The sequence below is a fragment of the Manis javanica genome, chromosome 14 (genome assembly GCF_040802235.1).
Source record: "Manis javanica isolate MJ-LG chromosome 14, MJ_LKY, whole genome shotgun sequence".
Lineage (NCBI taxonomy): Eukaryota > Metazoa > Chordata > Mammalia > Pholidota > Manidae > Manis > Manis javanica.
The window spans coordinates 89097669-89117205 of record NC_133169.1 but is presented as its reverse complement, the minus strand read 5'-3'; the positions used below and the strand labels follow the sequence as shown (position 1 = coordinate 89117205).

General features: G+C 45.3%; 1 protein-coding gene across 8 annotated transcripts in view; it reads right to left on the bottom strand.

The window, feature by feature from the left end:
• ARHGAP26 (Rho GTPase activating protein 26) overlaps nt 1–19537 on the bottom strand; it is a 404986-nt gene that overhangs the window by 338628 nt on the left and 46821 nt on the right. Inside the window, exon 1 of one of the 8 annotated variants that reach the window (XM_073221876.1) lies at nt 8791–8854. The exons of the other annotated variants lie outside the window; for them this stretch is intronic. The gene's annotated coding sequence lies outside the window, so the exon portion shown is untranslated. Of the gene's footprint in view, nt 1–8790; nt 8855–19537 lie in introns of those variants that run through there. 8 annotated transcript variants of the gene reach the window in all.

The following is a 19537-nucleotide window of genomic DNA, read 5'->3' as shown; positions in this document are numbered from 1 at the left end:
ATAGGTTTAAGAAGTTATCAAAGGTGGCCTGGGGCCATCTCTGAGCCAGATATGCCAACAGATGAAAACTCCAGGGTTTTGGTGGACCAAAGTTTGGGAGAGCAAAGATTTGGAACCTTTGACTCACAGCCCCTTCATCTCTACAAGAAATTCAACTAACTGATGTGACTCTTCAAAGAAGACAGTTTTCATGAGTTTGTCCCACTCTTCACCACCAGAATATATCACCTCTAGCACAACGTATAAAGTCTCCACACAAAAAACCTCTATTAACAATAGCTATGTTTATTTATTAAACAAGTTATATAAGGTATTAATCTCTTTACATACATTATCTCATCTAATCCTCAAAACAGAATTTTGAGGGAACTCTATCCCCGTTTACAGATGGCAAATTGGCCTTGGAGGTGACCTCTCCAAGGTCATAGGGCTGGTAGGGAACAAAGACAGATTCCAAACACCATGCTCCTAACTACTATGTGTTTTCAGATAATATACTGGGATTGACCATGGGACCTCTACACATCTTTTTCTCCTAGTCCCTCCAGAAACATAGACCTAACTTATTCTACTCTATCCTAATCCAAAACACTTCTTAAGCTAGTATGGAACCCAAGAGTAGCTCCACTAATCCACCTGTAATTGGAACCATAAAAAACAAGGGCATAAATGACACTGTTTATATCCTACACTTGCATGGGATAGTAACAGGTAAGGGAAAAGGGGATATGACCACAAACCACTGTCCCACAAACTGACATACCCAGAACATTCTACAATCCTCTCTGTTTAAGAACAATTTCAAGAAAAGATGCCTTCTCAGAAGAAAACAAAATTCTGAAAATGTTAGTGAAGTGCCTATAGAATATATATATAAAGAAAGGTGACCACAGAAGAATGCAGGGGAAGTGTCACTTGAAAAAAAGCAAAGCCCTAATACCCTGCAAGTGTTCTCCATTAGATCTCCCAAAGCAAGTCATGACTTTGGAACCAACCCATTCACACAAATCCAAATAATCTGAACCAAATGTTTCCATTTGAAGGCCCTTTCCCCCTTGAAGAGCTATACAGCGTTCTACAAGGGTAAATGTTCTCTCATGCGCCAGGCCCCTTCGCTTCAGTAATTACCACCAGGCTTGAGGTTTGCACGGCTCTGACCAAGCCAGCAAAAGTCTGAGAACCCCAAAACCAGGAGCAGAGATCCCAAGAGAGGTGGGAGAGGTAGACATAACGAACGTGGGAAATTGTGCAACAGAACCTCCCACTGGAAATAACACTCTCTCTCTGGGTTTTTGCTCCTAGAAGTCTCCCTTCGACAGGACTCACACACAACCCTACCCCGCTTGCCCCCACCCTTTCCCATTGGCCATCTCCTTCGCACTAGCCAGAGGGATCATCCCCCTGCAACTACTCGCCAATAAAAATAGGAAGCCAAGATGAAGTCAGCTTTTGACACCTCTTGTTCCTTAGAGCTCACGGGACAAGCTTCCAGCAGAGCCGAGAAGTGTACGGTTTCCGCCAGACCTGGACTCTGAGCAGGACGAGCTCTGCAGAGGTGCCTTCCCCTGGCATCACTCAACAGTCGTCCCAACCACTCCTTCCAGGGCAACGAGTATCGCTGAACTTCAAAGCTACAAGGACTCAGCACAGTGCAGGAACCAAAGCACCCCCAGCTCTCACCCGATCTTCCCTCAAGGACAGTGGAAGCCTGGCACAAGGATGTCCTGAATTTGGCCCAATCCGTCTTCCCATCTAGGCGGCTGGCTCAGCGTCCTCCTAGGCGACCTAGGGTTTCTCCTCGGAGCCCTGCCAGGACACCTCGCCTCAGCCCCTCCCAGTCACCCAGAACTTGTTTCTCTCCTGGATATTTTTATGACTCGCGGTTATTCTGTCAGGCTGCTTTCCTTTTCATCTGCCTCTGCGGACAGAGGAGCCCTGACTGCTCCATCTCCTCAGCCCCAGAGGCTGACACAAAGGAGGCACACCGTTGTTATTCATTGTGTGGCTGGGATATGATGTGTAAGGAAAACCACAGAGGCCCCTACAGGTCCTTAGGTGGTAAGAGACATGGCGTAGCATGACTAACTTCCCTAAAAATCCGGTGACAGATCCAGTTTTCATAGATTTATAGAATCTCTTCTTATGTCTTTTCACACATTTAGTCTCAGGGAAAATAAATCAGTTATGTGTGTTTACTGTGCGAAAGTAATATTTATGTTCTTAAGTTACCTCTACTGAACATTTCTTTGGAAGGGGAAGGGGAGAAATAAGACTGGTAGAGTAGATATTGAGGTTGTAGCTAATCCAAGTATTATTCTAGGATTTTATGAACGTGCCCACACTACCTCAGCTGTTCCCTGAGAGTTTTGTCTCAGCACACACAGGGCCTGCACAGAAGAGGGCTAAATGAAGCTCCTCAATGTCTTTTTCTGATAACTCTATTGGCCAACTGACTAGTCTCAAATAGCATCATGCCAACTACCACTTGCCCTGGCCCACCCCATCTATTTACCTAGGAATCTTATAACTATCTGAAATTCTTATCCATTCACTTGGTTACTGTCCATCTTTTCTGCATGACTCTTAAATTTCATAAGAGTAGAACATTCGTCTTGTTCACAAGCCTCTCAAACATTTTAGGTCCTTTTAAACAACTGTCAAAAGAACTTACAGCAACCATGTGCTTTGTGGGGCTGCCTACACTTCTGGACAAAGATTGAGGGTTTGTTTCATTGTAAAAGAAAAAATAATCTATGGATAATTCCTCCATGATGAGGCAAGGCTTTGCCAGCCACTCCCCATCCTATATTCATATGGCTCTAAGTAAACCCAGTTCAGGTTCCACGCTAAAACTGTTCAAGTGTAGCCTTTCTAACATCTACAAATTCATAAACCACACTATGAGGTTAAAGGGAATCAATAAACTACCTGGGCCCTGAATGACCCTGTTTAGCAAGAGCAGGGTCAACACACGTGGTAGATCATGTTTTCCAAAGACGGCCACACCAATGCAGCCCATCCCACATGTTATTCTTATAATGAATTAGGAACTCCTCCATCAAGCAGTGTGGCCTCTGTTCCCTAACCTGGAACCTGGTAAACCAATGCAACAGCTTCAACCAGAAGAGCATGGCAGAGTGATACTTCATGACTACCGAGGCTCGGTCCTAAGAGGTTATATGGCATCCGTCTGGGGTGCCCTCTCTGGACATGTGGCTTTGGAGCCTGGAGACACAGTATTGTGAGACCACCTAAAGAGATGACCAGTTGCTCACAGCCACAGCTTTTCTAGCTGTCTCAGCCCAGATGCCAGACAGGTGAGTGAGGACTCAGATGTCCAGCCCCCAGCTCTCAAGTCACCCCCCACCAAGGCCAAGTGGAACAGAAACTAGCAGTCCCTGATGAGCCCTCCCCACTGTAACTCAGTGAGTAAAATAAACATTGTTGTTTTAAAACCATCGAGTTTGAGGTGGTGGGTTGTTCCAGCCACAGCAACTGGAACAGCATATACACCAGTAACCACAATCTCTCACTCGGATTCTCACTGCCACATCCAAGGGTGGCACGCCAAATGCAGAAGGTGGGCTCAGTGTACAAAACCCCCAGACCTCCGAGTCAAGGAATGTCATAAAACAAGCAGAATACAAAACTGCCCAGGACACACTTTTCTAATCCCCCCAGTCTTTGAGCTCTTCGGACTTCAGGAAGCTCAGTCTGGGTCTTTGCCAAGCTGCCAACTTCCCCTCTCACTGTCCATTTCATTTGCACACACAGACTGTAAAGTGAGAACATTTCCCCTTTGAACAAATTATTTCTCCCAGTTTGTTTACTCTCAGGAAAGCCTCACTCCAGAACTTTGTTTTGGATAAGCCAGAACAGGGGTTATTTACATGTGTGAGGTCTCCTTCATGTCTGTCTTGGCAGACTTCATCAATGAGATGTATGAGAAAATGAGAAAACCCTTTATATTCACTATTTATTGAAAGAATAGTTCACATGCATAAGTCTATTATTCCACATGGGTTTCAGCTTCAGACACATACGAGTTCAAATACCAATGCTGCCACTTGCTAGCTGTGTGACATTGGACAAGTTATTTGACTTCTCTGTCAGTTTGTTGTATTTGTAAAAGAGACAGTAAGAACACTCAAAGGGATGTTGTGAGAATTAAATGAGGTTATTGCACCACTTATAAAGTGCTTACCATATGCCAGGCCCTTTTCAAAGTGTCCGAACATACTCAGACCATACCTGGCACATAGTGGGTCTCCATAAGTGGCAGCTGACATAAGCATCATGATTTTTAACATCATTAGATTAGGATTTGTTCCTATGACTGAGGCCACAATGCCTTTGGGATAACTGTGGATAGCAACTCTTATTACACAGCAGAAGAGCAATGAGGCTCAAACTCATAGTTAGTTCCAACAACTCATCTGAATCTCATATAAATGTAAACTCAAGATGCATAAGAATCATCTGAGGTGTCTATTAAAATGCAGACCCCCGGCTACACCTCTGGAGATTTTAACTATAGGAAGTTGCTTTCTTAACACCCCAAGCCCCTTCACACAGGTGATACCAGCAAATCCTGCCCTGGAGATGCAGGTATAAACGTCTGGAAACAATCAGTCATGATGCCATCGAGATAGCATGAGACAAGAGTCAGGGGGTCTGGATTCTGGTCTCAGCTTTGCCCCTAACTGGTACTACAGCTTTGACACGGTCACTTAACTGCTCCAGGTCCCAGTTTCCTGATCTGTAAAATGAAGATTTCAGACTAGATAAACCCAAAAGTGCCTCCTTTTCCAAAACTGACCCTACAACATGACGACTAGACCCAAGACCACCATGTTTTGTGCATTTGTAGCAAATGAACTAAGAGGTATCGTTCATTAAACTCCACTATGTGCAAGACACTGTCTGGGATGCTTGATGCATTTAAGAGTTTCTAACATTCACAACCATCTGGAAGTGTATATAAGATGAGAAAAACAGTTCTGAGAGGCTCAGGAACCCAACTGGTGGACACAGCCAGTAAGTGGCACAGCCTTGATTTTATCCCAGGTTTACCTGACCCACCACCTGTATTCTTACCCCATGACACATGTGGCCATCTCAGTACAAAATTTTCTTTGCATTTCTTTGTTTCTGTTCAAATGAGAGTTAGAGATGAGGACACTCATACCTAAGCAATTCAGTTCTGCCAAGTACCAAAGGGCAAGAAGAGAGCCAAGGGGAGAGAAGTGGGCACAGTTGGGCACGGCAGCCTTGAAAAACAGGTCTCCTCGCCCCTCAAGTGAAGCTCCGGAGAGAGCTGAGAAGAACAAGAGACCACACGAGATGACGTCTTCAGTCTGAGGAACACGCGGTAGGTGGTAGAAGAGGAAAGCAGAGGAGGGAACACAAAGCTCTGAGGCTGGCCAGCGGGAGAGGGTGAGAGAACAGCTCCGCCAAGATCTTTACTCCTTCCTTAACTTCTCTCCTGGGAAGAGCAGAACTTTCTGAGAGCATCTGTGACCGCCAAGCTTAGAGGTACAACGGGAAAGCTTCTCAGGACATCTACTCTTGTGTTTCTCTTGCCAAGTAACTTAAAGGGAACCTAAGCCCAGACCTTCCTGCCTCCCAACCGCATGACTTCATCTTGGGGACTCAGAGGGAAAATGGAAAGATGAGGAGGAGAAAGAGCATGAACTGTAGCAAGTTCCAGATAACGGATTTTATATAAGAACTGTCATGACCTCTAACTTCAGTCTGCAAGAGATTTAAAGGGTGTCTGAAGGACATGTGTCATGGGGAAAACTGCACAAGAAAAAAGAAAGCACAGGATTTGAAATGAGAAAACCCAGAGCTCTGACCCCAGCACCACCTGGGATTACTTCCTGACTATGTGACCTAGGGCAGGTGACACAATCTTCCATCAGGTTCCCCATCTGTAAATGGGGACAATGGTACCAGCATATTTTAAATACTATTTTCATCATGTTTTAAAGAATAAAAGGAACAATGTATGTGACATGCTAATAAGGTAGCTGACTCAAAGGCTTTCTGAATTGGGAAAGAGGTACGTGCAGTCTTGTATGTATAATTTCAAACACCTTGGAACTACTCTGTGGGGAGGCTAAAGACTGGGACACCCGACAGTTCCATCCTAATCTTTACTCTCCTAAGTGACCCAGGGACAACTCCTCGTGTGAAAATGAAAGCCTTGGAGATGTGTCAAAATACCCACTGATGCCAAGGATGGTTGTGGATGCATAAGAGACTCAGTATCATCTACAGACCAAAACAAAGAGAAAAGGTGCCTAATAAACATACCCAGGTAAGGGCACTTGGCACCTGCCTTACAGATTATATTGAAATCCAACACTAGGAAAAGGAAAGTCTCTTTGAAGTTGTACATGGTTTACAGAACTGGCTCATCACAGAGGAAGACAGCTAATGGGCTCTGATCTGAGGAAGCCAGCTCCTCTCTTCAGTGGGGAAGAATGAGCCCTAGATCCAGCAGACACCAAGCCCCAGAAGGATGACTGACAGGGTGAGGCGGCGACTCGGCACAGCGGCTTCAGAGCCCCTGTGGCCTCATCTCTGCCTAGGGCGCCGGGCCCTGAAACTACACAGCAGAGGAGGGCAGCTGCGGGGCAGGGTCAGAGAGCCTGCCTCTGCTCTCAAACAATCCAGACATCGCAGCGACGGATGTGGAGATGCCACTCCTGAGAGGAGGCGGCAAGGGTACCAAAGCTCTGGACTCAGACAGCACGGGTTCAAACACTGGCTCTGACACAAACTAGCTCTGTGGGTCATTCAGGTCTCTGTGCCTGGAGTTCGTGATCTGCAAAATGGGTATAACAGAGCCAGTCTTAAAGGGTTTTGTGAGGATTGTATGAGTTAATTCAAATAAAGAGCTTTGATCACAGCAAAGTGCTCAATTAAATGAAAACTGTTACCGCCTACCTCATGGCGTTGGCGCCCAAATCCAAAACACCCCTTTACTCAGTTCTGAATAAACACCTGGGCAAAAAACAACTCAAAGAAAATCACCTACTAGGCTATTTGCTAATATGTAAATAGGGTATTTTTGAGAATCTGAGCCTCTTTTTGTATCAAACAGCCTTGATATTATTTTAAGCATTTCATTTTAATACAGAGTCCAGGACCCAGGAGTTAAACAAACAAGACCTCCTGAATACTCTCTTACAGTGGGAGTCCACGATCAAAAGAAAGAGAAGGGGTCTCTAGACCATAAATCTTGCCTCTGATGATTCAAGGCACTACGTGCTTTGAAGAACACCCATTTAACCTCCAGAAAAGTTTGCATGCCGGTAAAGCATTAGTTTTATATGCTTCATGAGATAAGCAGGGGCCACTCAAACAATGAGGGAAACATCAAGACAAAGAAAAAGATCTGAAAAAGATCAAACTTAGTTCAAAAAAGGTCAATCCCTAAAAGAATTTATATTTCTGATCCAATCGTCTTTTACCAGATGAAGATAAAAATTGATGGCCCATCTGTCCCAGGCTACTCAGCTCTCACAACTGACAGTGTTCACGTGTGGGCCAGGAGGACAAGAGCCTCAGCATTATAAGTAAAGTTGCATATCACCAGTCATCTTAGTCAACACAATGGTGACGGCACTCTTCAGGGGGTACGGGGCATGGCTTAACGGCCACAAATCTTGAATGCAAACTCCTTTGCAATCCCCTCCACCCAGAGGTGCAGTCTACCTCTCCACCCCCTGGAACCTTCTGGCCTTGTAGCTTGCTTTGGCCTGCGGAATGTGGCAGAACTGATGCTGTACAAAGTCTAAAGCCTGAGGCCTCCACCTGTGCCCTTTTGGAACACTGCCCAGAGACCACCATACCATGGAGAAGCCAGGAAGAAAGAAAGACCACAGGGCACACCCTGCATCCCAGCCTGAATGCACTGCACAAGCACCCAGGGGAGGCCACCAGATGCCCCCAGGCAGTTCAATGAGTCTCAAGAAATAAACACAATTGTCAACTTCAGCCTCAAAGGTTATACAGCAACAGGTAAAGAATACAGGCAGATTAGCTAGGAGGTTATTTAATTTAAAAAAGGAGTTTCCAAAACAAAACTTCTCAAACTCAACAACATGCAAAATCTAGGTTGCAGGAATTCAGGAACAGTGATCACCTTAGGAGAGGAGGGATGGGTGAGGTGAGAAGGGAGCTTTATGGGATGCTGATGGTTTTACTTCTGGGCCTAAGTAGTGATTACATAGGTGGGTTCACTTTGTGATTATTTTATCAAGCTGTGCACTTCTTAGCTGTGTATTTTTCTAGATATATGCCAAACGTACATTTTAAATAGTTTAAGCCTCTCAGCAAAATCTCGTTGCAAAACAAGGGGTGGTGACTAAAGGAAATAAGTTATGCTCACAATTTCTTGTCCATTGATCAAAACTTCCTCAGAGAAGCACATAACACACACAGGTCCAATTTTAAAAACCAAACACCACTTGTTACATAGGAGCACATTTCTTCCTTGCCAAAAATACGACCCATTTATGGTCTAAAGAGAGCCCCAGAACCCCAGAAAACTCTGTAATGCCCAGGACAAGATACTTTCAGATGCCGGGTTTGAAATATTCACGTCACTTCAGAAAGACTGCCTAAATCACTTATAAAGTAAAAGGTTCCCAGAGATCCCACATTCACAGAGTCGTCTCCCTTGGTAGCTGACACCAACTCCATAAGGCCACATCTCTTTTTCATCTCACTGTCCCCTGGCCCCAGCACCCTAGTGCCAATGACAAGCAGAGAAGTTACCTGCTCACACAGAAAAGACTCAAATTTCAGTGGTTGGTCAGACATCCTCAAAGCCCTTAACAATGTATATGTCCTCTGGCTGGGTAATTCCTCTTCAAGAAGTCTATTCAAAGGAAATCATTTGGAAAGGGGACAAAGATTTATGAATGACACCGTCTACCAAGTTCTCTAAAATGACAAAAACCATTAGCAATGGAAATGCTCTAAATGTTTAAAGTTAGGACATTAGATCAGGAAACTTTATCCATTAAGAAGATATAATACACATTTAAAATGACATTAAAAACAGAATAGAATTTCTCCTCTGGTGAGATTATGATTGTCTTTCCTCTACTTTACAATATTCTGGTACTTCTCGAATTTCTACAAGGTGCAAAAGTTTTTCACTTTTTACTTTTATAATCACAAGAAGAAAAAAAGTAAAAAACTTGGAAAAATGTGTTAAACTGAAGATGATTAGCATTATAATCTGTTTTTCTTTTAGTATCCATTTATGACTCAATCTGTTACTTATATTCCTTGCCTGTAATCACCATTTCAGCTCTAAACATATCTTCAACATTTTACCAGACTCAACTCCCACTGAACAGAACAATCTATTCCTCTTTCTTTCTTTCCCTCCAGACTCTGAGTTCTTCATTATCTTTGTAAACCCAATGCGCAACGCGGTGTCTTGCCTTTGATGGGCCCTCGATACATTTTGAGTGAGAGCTGCTGGGCATCCAGGGAATGACAATGCCATGCCCAACTGCATGGCAGCAAGGGCCGTGTGTTACATACATGTCCCACTGCCTGGCACAAAAAAACCTAGAGTATTTGTGATTTATGTTGGTCAGCTGGACTGTCTTAACAAAATACTAGACTTGGTGGCCTAAACAAGAGATATTTATTTCTCTCAGTTCTGGAGACTCTAAGTCTGAGATCAGGTGCCAGCATGGGTGGGTTCTGGGCAGAACTACTCCTCCCGGCTTCCAGGCAGCAGCTACCTTCTGCCTCTTCTTTGGGCAGTCGCAGAGGGAGACAGAGACAGCTCTCTGGTGTCACTTCTTAAAAGGACATTAATCCTATCTAATCCCACCCTTATGATCTCATTTAACCTTAACTATAGTCACACTGGTGATTAAAGTCTCAAGATATAAACTGGGGAGGGGAGGAGAGGACACAATTCAGTCCCTCTCATTATTAAATGAAGACTGACAACATTTCACCTCACCAGTGGACCACTGAGATGACACCAAAAATAAACTATTACCTGTGACCGTCACAACAATGGCCTGAAAAACTTCATGCTGTGTCCCCCGATGAGATATATCAAAAGACAGGCATAGGGTTTTGGTATTTCTTCATAATTTGATGCACAATAAGAAGTCAGGAAGAATTTGGGCATGGATGTGATATGTCCAAACCTGTGCTTTAGGAGGATTAGTCAGGGAGCAGTCTGGATCCAGATGTAGGAACACAGGAGGTGAGAATAACCATTAGAAGCCCTGCAAGAGCCAGCTAGTGCTGCGGGTGCTGGTGGGAGGGAGAGAGAAGGGAAACAGCAGATCCAAGGGGCGTCACCCAGGTCAGGTCCACAGGAAAATATCACCAACTGAAAAATGAGAAACACAGAGATGGAAAACACAGCAAAATTGAAGTTCAGGTAAAGGGAGGAGCTGACGAGAGGAGAGGTACACATCAGAGGACCCAGGAACGGGAGAAGGAAGATGTATGTGCCTGCAGAAGGAAGGGGAGGGCGGCTTGTGGTCTGACCTACAACTACAACCACGCAGAGATGCTAGTCAGGCAGTTGGAAATGGATGCATGGAACCCTAGGAAAGAAGTTGGGCCAGAGTGGATACCTGATCATCTACAGAAGTACACAGCTTAAGCGAAACTCACAGACCATCTTGGACAACAGACAAAGATGCCAGAGAACAAAGGAAAGGAAATGAGAAAGGGTCAGAGAGGTAAGTGGAGAAGGAGGGTAATGGTGCCACGGGACAGGAAAGCCATGTTTCCGGGTAGGGTAGAGAGTTCAGTATTAGCAGGAACACAGAGACATCAAATGGCTGGGGTGGGGCATGTGGGTCTGGCTCCTGTGTACAGTGGGGCTCCTGAACAAGCTATTTCAACAGGGTGGGGACCAGCAAATCAGGGAGCCACAGAAAGCAAGAAAGAGACAGAGGCCAACAGGCTGAGCACCTATATGTATGCCAGGCGCCAAGATGTGAATTTTGTATGGATTATCACTTTAAGTCCTCAACACCAGGAACAAGGTGCTGCTGCAATTTGTATTCAGAGCAATTTGCGTAAAATTCAATAATGAAAGGAGTATATCCACAAGGTCACGTTTGCCTGTCTGAAAAAACAAACCTCTCATACATATTTTGATGTCGCTATGGAGATTTGAGAGCAGGCATGTAGGTGGAAACTGATAGCAAGGAAAATGACACAAACTGAGAGGGGTGGAGAATGGAGTGGCCTGGCTTGGGTGACTAAGCACAACAGTCAAAATGTTCGCAATGACAAATGGATTTAACTTCCAGCAGTTCAGTGGCGCGCACGCGCATGTGTATGTGTGTGTGTGTGTGTGTGTGTGTGTGTGTGTGTGTGTGTGTGTGTGTGTGTGTCTCTCTCTCTCTCTCTCTCTCTCTCTCTCTCTCTCTCTCTCTTTTACTCTGGCTCCCATGGGAACTGCTTGTTAGAAAAACACAAAACCATGCTGGTCTGGTCAAATAGTCTCAGCACAAACTTGTACCATTAGTAACATTTTTTTGAAGACTGATTTTTTTTTAATTAATTAAAAAGTCTCTGTTCACCAAATCATTAATTGCAAACATCAAGTATTGACTCACAGGTTGCCACAATATGAAAAAAATAGAGTAATTACTATAACACACTCTCAGAAACATCTCAAATCTGTGGAAATTTAACACAAATGGGAAAATTGGGGGTTTTGGAAATCCTTCACTTCCCCTTCTTACCTTCTACCACAACTCACTCTTAGCACAAAATAATTTTTCACCATCGCCATAATCACTTTCAATTGTGCTAATTAAAAAATACATAAATCACTTTGCATTTCTCAGCCAGATACTTAAAGCCTAATTGATAGTAATGAGCTGTTTTATTAGAACTGTTTAGCAATCCAGGGCTTGCAAGAAATCCTAATAATAGCAGCTTCTTCAGATTTATAAACCCATAAATCCGTGGGTGCTGTTTGACATTTATTTAATATGAATAACATCCCCACATGCTGTGATCCTGAGGCTTGGCCAGCATCATAGGGCAATGACTTAACTCACACAGACAGGCTTAAAAGGGTTCACTCTGGACCCACATATCCTAATGCCAATTGCTCCTTACCACTCTTCCCATGCCGCCAAAACCATTCATCACATACCCTCTACAAGATAACATACACAAAGCACTGAGCTTGAGCGCTGCCTCTGCCACCTTCCACCTGTCACAGTGGCTCGTGCTCGGAATCAGTTCCAACCCCTGCGTCATGGGAACGAAGTTCTATCCGAGACATGGACTAAAGATGCTGGACATGAGATAGACAGCAAGGGGCGGTGGAGACAGCCAGACACACCTGGGCACCCACCCTGGATTCACCATTACCTGATTGTCTGGGTGACACTGGTAAAGTCATCATTCACTTCCTTTAGATTTTAGACTCTCCCTAATTATCATATCCAATTTTTAGCCAATTAGCCTTGAAGATTTGTTTTCTTAATCTCATGTGGCAAGTAGCCACAAAGAGAGATGCCAACTACATGACATCATACCTCACTCTCTCCCACAATGGGGATCCCACTGAACCCTCTGCTCTGCAAACTGGTAGCTTTTTGAAGGGAATATGGGTGGAACTTGTAACAACCACTTAGAGAACCATTCATTCTAGCTGATTTGGGTAGAAAAGAAGGTAGCCTCACTCTTATGATGATGTACTGGGAAAAACACCCCTGGAAGCTGATGTTCAGTCCTACTGACAAAGGTTTCAAGGAAACCTGATGGGATCCACACATAGGGTGACCATATCCAAACTGGGGCAGCTTTGAGGAAAGGGGAATTGTTAAGGATCATGCTGAGACAGCAGATGTGACCCAAGATATGTAGTCCATTTTGGCTGGGTCATTTGCAGGGAGGAAGATGGTATATGGCCTTCTCTCTTCTTTCTACCGGTTTCCACCAAGAAAATCCAGAGGACAGAGAGGTTACAGTAATCTCAAAGCTTCCTCCCCTCCCTATCATGGCCAGCTCTTCCCTAACTCAACAAAAGCACATGTCTACCAGCACTTCTACATTACACAGTCCAACTGCACCTTTTTCTTCAACACAATGGCCAACTCCCACTGATGCCCCGAACAGGGAATCATTAGCTCCAAAGCCCTTAAGTAAGTAAAGCAGAACCTGAGTGCTACTAGCTGGTTTGGGCTGAGGACAAGGGTCAGGCTGCTGCAGGAATGAGAGGGACCTGCTGTTTGTCACCACCACCTAGCACAAGTCTTGGTAGGGGAGGCAGATACCAGGTTTGGGCAACTCCAGACAAGAGCCACGTGGCAGCTCTCTGAAAGTGCTGGGTGCTGCCAACCCCCAGAAGTACAGAAACAATCCCCTACACAAGTCCTTGTGGAATCGGACCATCCCCAGTCCCACAGCAGCTATCAATCACCAGTCCCCTACATACTAGAGCAAAACCCTTCTTCTGAAATTAACTGAAAGACATGGCATTTTAGTTACAACTAACTATCAGGACAAAGAAAGCAATCTCATGTCAAGACCAATGTTTTGGGGAAAAAGAGTAACATCCATGTTAATTTCCTTCTCAATGCTTTTCCTTTTTATTTCATTTTCCCAGTCATTTTAAAATTGGCCAGGAAGGACCTGGTTAGGCACCTAAAGGTTGGGCTTAAAAGAAACAGAGAGAGATTAAAATACTCTTAATTCATAATGAATTTTTATGTCACATATGCTATTAGCCCAAGAAAAGTCTGTAACAAGAGAAGTGAGTAAAAGTGGAATAGTACAGAAAGCAGGAATAATCCTTCCACTAAAATGCACTCAAAATTTTTTTCCATAAGGAAGGGTGGAGATGTCAAAGAGGACAACCCTTTCCATTTCTGACAGTTACTTGTCTCCCAAGTATCTCTGGCATGTCATGAAAACTGCCAGAGGCTCCCAGAGACTTCCAGGCTGAGAACCTGATAAGGAGACAATTCCTACCAGTGAAGAACTTTCACAAAGCAAAGCATGTACTCCTCCCGAAGAGGGTGTGTAACTGTTCCCAGAATAAACCATTTACTAGTCCTACTTCAATCTTCAGCCGATCGAGAAAAGCCGAGGAAACAAGACCAGGGAGGGTGATCCTGAAAGGAATTACGGTGCTGGGAAAGAGGCCATAAATCACACACTGACGGAGTGAAAGGAGTATCAAACACCCCTGGCATGCCAGGGGAGCCACCAGCTGGGAACAGCTGGCATTCACTGGCCACTCAGACGCGCCAGACACTATCTGAAGCACTATATATATGCGCATTAGGCTAGTCCCCCCAGTCCTGAGGGACAGGTCCTACTACCATCCTCATTTTGCAGATGAGACATCTGAAGAAGCTTCTAGACTTGGGTCACCCCAAAAGTAAGTGGCAGCGACAGAAATGGGCCCCCACCTTAACTCAAGTGCCCTTGCTGTTTACGTCTACATCATATATGTCCACCTGTTATTCGCCACTCGGCTGGTAAATGGGGAGGTGAAGACTGAACCTCAGGTGTTCCTTGCCCTAAAGCCCATGCTCTCAACCCATACTCTGCACCATTACCTGAACCCTATCACTGGTCCTGATGCCCCCATCTCCACCAATACCACAAACTCTACTACCACTATTAATAACAAAGAGAATCCTTTATGGAGGGCTTTCTGTGTCAGGATAAGAAAACTGTGGCTTAGACATGGTAAGCTGACTCACAGCCCAAACTAATATGCAGCGGAGCCAGGACTGAATCAGGTCCAGTGGACTCAGAAGCTTGAGCCTTTGACCCCTCTAGCAGAGGCCTGGGCTGCAGCAAGACCCCGGCCGCAGGATGCGGGACCACGTGTGACCAACCACAAGGCCAGCCCCAGAGGTGCTGTCACGAAGCCACTGACTCCTATTCTTTGCGTCTGCAACTTCCTGCTTTTATTTCAAGACAAATTAAAAAACCCAGAAGCTGTTTGCTCATTCACAGCAGGTTAGAAGCAACCAACACAAAAGGAGTGCGAGACAGTCAGTGACCATCTCAGGGGCTGCAGGTGAGGTGACAACTGACACAGAGAGGGAAAGGTGATGAGAAACCAAAAATACAGGCACTAAATGCTATGATACAGCGATGACATACATAACGCCAGGGCCGAGTCATCAAGAAAAAAGTGGCTTCTACTTAAGCATCCTCTGTTTTTAAAAGCAGGGAAATGCCTAACATTTAAGCCAAGTTTTGATCAAGTACTTAAAATTTTTTGAGTCTTGGCATTTGAAACAGTAAGAGGCAGGGGGGCTTGGTGGAAACGGGGACAGGGGACAGTGGAGTGCACTGGACCTCAGTGATGACCGCTATAGAACACCCCTCTTTGGGGCCAGGGACCCAGGGAAATCAGTGCACTGCAGAGGCCTTAGCGAGGGGCACGCCTCCCTGTCCCTTCCACCACTGGAATTTCTGTGAGAAAGAACATGTGTGGTGATAAATCACATGCCTTGGGGTGAACCCTAAGTACCCCACTGACCGCCGCCTGTGTCTGGCTCGCTCACGATGATAATCCTGCAATCTGGCACACAGCAGAAATTCAGTAAGGGATGGATTCGATGAATGAATGAAACCACGGAACTTGTGAGTAAATTACTTAACTACCTTTGAACTCAATTTCCTGCGCTGAAAATTCTTACATCATGGAATTCTGGTAAGGATTAAATGACTTAAAAATGTAAAGCGCCTCATCCAGGGCTTGAATACAAACCTTACTGTCCTATGACAACTGCATAGCTAACCTTTAGTTACCTAGAAATAGGAGCTAGGAAGCAACCACCATTCCTCTCCAGCAATGGACGGAGGAAGCACAAGCTCCCTGGCCTGGCAAATATAAGCCGCATCCTACCTCCTCCAAAAATAATGCCCAAATTCAACACTGTCTCACTGGCCATGGATACCTTGGGAGCTAGAAAGACTTAGACAGGAGCACAGCAGTTAGCTTCCCGGGTTTAGCTGGCAGACCGACGGCAGAAGACTCTGCCTGGCCACTGGAAACTGAATACCCGCAGAACCCGCAACTCCGAGGCTGGAGAACTACAGGAGGAAAGGCAACATTGTCATGAGGAGATTTTAAAACTGAGTTCTGAGCACTGACTCCATCAAGGACACCTATAAATGACACTTTCTAGCTCAAGAGCAGTTTCCTCCTCTGATCTGGATCTCTGCTGGGCAGAAAGGCCTTTTTGAATATTGGCTCCTAACTACTCCTTGCTTTATCCTTCAGTCAGTGTTGCGAAAGTAGCTTTTCACAGAAAGAAAAAATGTCCTGAATGTCCCAGAAGGAACTTATCATCCCTCTGAGGAGTTACAATAGGCAAATAAGAACCTTTGAACTGGTGGCCTGTGAGCAGGGAAGTACATCGAAGGGGGCAGTGCCCCGAGAGTCTCCAGGAAGAGGCTGGTGACCAAGGCCCCTCCTGGGCTGGGTGATGGGGAGGGACCAGCCGTTGAGGTCCCCCCCACTCTCAGTTTCCATATCCCCATCCCCAGGTCCACTCCAGCAGGAGGGGCAATGAGTGAGGACCCCAGCCTCACCAGCATTGGATGGAGAAGGGCTTCTGAGAACCTTTCTCCCCAGAATGACCCCTCCTCTCTCAATAACAACGATGGTGGTGGTAGCAATGACACTGAGTTATTACTACTAATACAGAGTACGTGTACTAGATATTGTTGTAGCTCTTTAAATACATTAACTGTGTTAAATTCTCACAACTGTCCTAAGAAGAAGGCCATGTTATTACCCCCAAGCCCACACAACTAGGGAATGGTACCCCTCACCGCTACCTCTGCTACTCGGCCCAGCCCACTTCCCAAGCTTGTAGGGGAGAGAAGGTGGCCTCTTGTTCTTGCTGGAGGGAAGGCAGAACACAGATTTCACAGATAGGAGACTGAGTAAATGTAAGTGAATAAAAAGAGAGGCTGCCCCAAGTCGACTAATTATCCCAGGGGAAAAAAAAAATTATACTAGCCTACCTTCTCCCCTGTCTCCTGGGAGGAGCAGAGGGCAAAAGACCCCCTATAAAAATTTGTTTAACATATGCCAGATACCCCCAACTCCCCAAAAATAGTTGCTGTACATTTTGCTGAAAGCTTAACCCCTACTGGGACACTCTTGATGTCCTGGCCCATTAGTAAGGCTTCCTGAGAAATCCTTCTGTAGTCAGTGCACTGTGCTCAGGCCTCTTGTCTCTTATGTGCTCCGAAGTCCCACAGAGACACAGCTGCTGGGACCACTTTCTGTGGGCGTCTCAACAGTTAAGCATGGTGGCAGCCAGCAGTCTCACCTCCCACCTTTGCTGGCTGTGTCATCAGCCTCCTTTCAATCCTGCCACGCTCCACATTGCCTGGCACCAGAGGCCAGAAGCTGCACATGGGTAATAATTTAACAAATCACCTGTCTGACTCTCCTGCCAGGACACCCACTCTGGAGCTCACACAGCTGCAGCCCTGTGGGACGTCAGCTCCAAGGTAGGGACCAGAGCCTCGGGGCCCACACACTTCCCAGCTCTGTCCTGTCAAAGAAAATCAAGTTGAGGAGTTTGAGAAGGGATGCCCCTCAGAGACCGCCTCCCACTCCCTGCCTAGCTTCCTGGGGATTCTTAAGTATTCCTATTTTGCCAAATGTGGGTCTGACAAACAGGCAGAGCTGTGCTAAAAACGCAGCAACACATTCGTTCCCTCAGTAACCTGGGTAGCAGGACCATCCCAGGATGCATCTATAAGACACGCAGAGCAGGAAGCCGACTGCAGCAAATACACATTGAAACTTACAGAGAGTTCCACAAACAACACAAAAAGTGATGTGAAACTAGCTATGGAGCTTGTTGTAGAATATATGAGTCATACCCAGCTCAGGACCATAGGAAAATAAGTGAAATGGTCCACAAACTAATCACAATACCCATCCATTGTTTTGCTATGTATCTGTAAACCACGCAAAACAAGTTCTTTTCAGGGTCACAAGTAAGATACCCACTTTTAAAACAGGAACACTGTGCCATGACAAGCCTTACAAAAGAACGAATCACTTGGCCCAAAGCAGTGGCACAGGAAGTAACCTAAGGAGAGACGGCCTTTAAATAACCATCAGCAGGCTACAAGCTGTCACAAGCAATTACTGTGTTGAATCCTCAGTACCATGCACACTATGATGTTCACGTTAAAGAGAACCAGAACACGGATTTTCAGGTTAATCTAAAAAAAACCTTCCAAACCAGACTCTCAGTCCTATGTCTTGAGAAGGGAACTAGGAAAGTTTTTTTTTTATCGCAATGCTTGCTTGTGACCAGGCTTTGAGTCAGTTTGCCACTACAACTAGATAACGGGCGGGTGACAGTTTATTCCAAAAACAAAGAGAACAGTGTCAAAGGTCACAGGGTCCCTATAACCAGGCTTTAGGATGGACATTGGGAGAGCTGGGAACACACTCCAAAGTCTGTGGCCGAGCGCTGACTTCCAGCAGGCACTGGGGCTGCCACTATTTTTGTATCTGCATCTGTTTATCGTCTTAGAGGAGCCAAGCAGAAGCCCTGGCCCCATGCATCCCACATTCTCTGCAAGTCAGTACCCTCACCTAAACAGCTTAATGCTCATGTGTTTAGCATGAGCTTCAAAGTCAAATGGCCTGGGGTCCAGTCCTGCTGCACCCTCACCAACTGAATGACACGAGCCAAATCACTTTCAAGTTCCTCAGGCTGCAAAATGGGACAAGGGATCCCACCTTCCTCACAGGCAGTTGAGAAAATTAAATGACAGAATGTACTTAAAGTGCTTATTAGCACAGTGCCTGTCTCCTAGAGAATACTCAATAAATGACAGTTGCTATTATCGCTATAATCAGCATTATCAGCATTTCAATAAACGGGGGTCACTTGTAAACCACAACAGTAAAGGTGGTTAATCCACTCAGTTATTCAGCAAATACTTTCTGACTGCTCCCCTATGTGCCAGGCACCCTGCCAGATGTTAGAGATACAACAGTGAATAATGTGGGGCTCAAATTTCAACAACTCGTCTTCTAGGGTATCATTCGTGTGGCTAATATGGTGTCCAGGATTCCAGAAGAGCACCAAAAAAACAAAAAACCAGAAAGGCACACGCAATAAAACTGTACATAGGTCTTATCGTAGTTTAGAAGAATTTTCTACTTTTTCCCTACACAGGAATTACACTAAGATTCCACCCTGTCCTGTCTTTGCCAACACACCCACAGAGAGTTCATGGTCAACAGGGAGCTCAAGTTCAGCAGTACCTGGAGGAGCTGCCAGATCAATATGCATCAAAATGAAGATAGCCTTCCCCTTCAGAGATGAACAGAGTTCAGTGTGTATGTCATCAGAAAACACGCAATCACAAAACTACAGATACATGGACAGCCAGTTGGCTGCCCTTATTAACTGTGAGTGTGAGTCATCAGCAAACATAAGACTAAACTGGCCTGTTGTTAACAATTCATCAGAAAGAGCCACAGAAAGATGAA